A 1,817-nucleotide genomic window follows, 5' to 3' on the forward strand; every position below is an offset into this window, starting at 1 on the left:
TAATCAAGACGTGAAGATATCTATAAAACTCCAGGTTAATCAAAACGTGCAGATATCTGAAAAAAGCTCAGATTAATCAAGAGGTGAAGATATCTAGAAAACTCCAGGTTAATCAAAACGTGCAGATATCTGAAAAAAGCTCAGATTAATCAAGAGGTGAAGATATCTAGAAAACTGTAAGTTAATCAAGACGACGATATCTCGGAAAGTACAGGTTAATCAAGATGAATACATACAAATCTCAAAAATCGAGCTGTCGACATTAATATTTCAGATGAATAAAAATCTCGAAAAATCAAAAACCATACCCCTAAATTGGTCCCTCCTTCGAAGGTCACCCCTGTTATAAAATTAATTATCAAATAACCTCTTGATTAATATTATTAATCTCAATAAAAAATAAAAAACCATCGTTCGAATTTCGATTATAATTTTAATCGCATCACCAAATTAGTACCAGCTGACAATTAAAACTGCAACAGAGGGGTGCTTCGATTGGGGGATTAAATATATATTTTTGCTTTGAAGTGACGCGCGCGAGTTAGTTCCAGGATGTCGATTTCTCTACGAACTTAACGGCGGGTTACAAACTCTGTAATTAGAGGTCTTCCACCCCCCTCCAGCATCCCCCGGCACTTCATTTTGAACAAATCCCGCTTGACGAACAAACTTGACAGCTCCACGAAGGGAACATTTTTTTGAGAGCCCAGATTTTCGTAACAGGCATGACCAAAGATGGAGTTTTTCGGGGACCCCTCCCTAGTCATGATATTAAAGTATAATGTACACTGGAAAAAATTATCTCTCTCTTCTCACATATGAGCGGGTTTTTAAGTGAAAAGGCCAAATTTAATTTGATCTTTTTTCCCTATCTCGGAAGAAAAAGTATCTATTTAGTCACGCTATGCGTTACTAATTGAAGTAAACGACCACCTCTCGATCACCTAACTTCCCCTAATTATGGGTTTTAACGAAAACTAATTGCGCAATTTCGTCATATTTCTTTAAACAAAAAGGTGAAACGCAGTGCTTGAAATACATTCCGATAAAAGTGATCTAACTAATACTATATTTAAAAATAGAGTGTTCTAGTTTAGTTCGTTCAAACACGAATCACCACGAAATGCTACCATACAGAAAAACTGCTTTTAATTCACTTTACAGGCCGACTTTTGGGGCACCAACGTGACGTCATCCATTGAAAATTATTAATGTTTGGGTACCAACATGACGTCATCCGTGATAAATTGACAAGGGTTAAGGACCAACGTGATGTCATCCGTGATAAATTGACAAGGGTTGAGGACCAACGTGACGTCATCCGTGGAAAATTAATAACGTTTGGGTACCAACGTGACGTCATCCGTGACAAATTGCCAAGGGTTGAGGAGCAACGTGACGTCATCCGTGACAAATTGACAAGGGTTGAGCACCAACGTGACGTCATGCGTGATAAATTACTAAGGTCTGAGGACCAACATGACGTCATCCGTGATAAATTGCCAAGGGTTGAGGAGCAACGTGACGTCATCCGTGACAAATTGCCAAGGGTTGAGGAGCAACGTGACGTCATCCGTGACAAATTGACAAGGGTTGAGCACCAACGTGACGTCATGCGTGATAAATTACTAAGGTCTGAGGACCAACATGACGTCATCCGTGATAAATTGCCAAGGGTTAAGGACCAACGTGACGTCATACGTGATAAATTGCCAAGGGTTAAGGACCAACGTGACGTCATACGTGATAAATTGCCAAGGGTTAAGGACCAACGTGACGTCATCCATGGAAAATTAATAACGTTTGGGCACCAACAT

Source organism: Leiobunum rupestre, chromosome 4 (genome assembly GCF_980474605.1).
Source record: "Leiobunum rupestre chromosome 4, qqLeiRupe1.1.hap1, whole genome shotgun sequence".
NCBI lineage: Eukaryota > Metazoa > Arthropoda > Arachnida > Opiliones > Sclerosomatidae > Leiobunum > Leiobunum rupestre.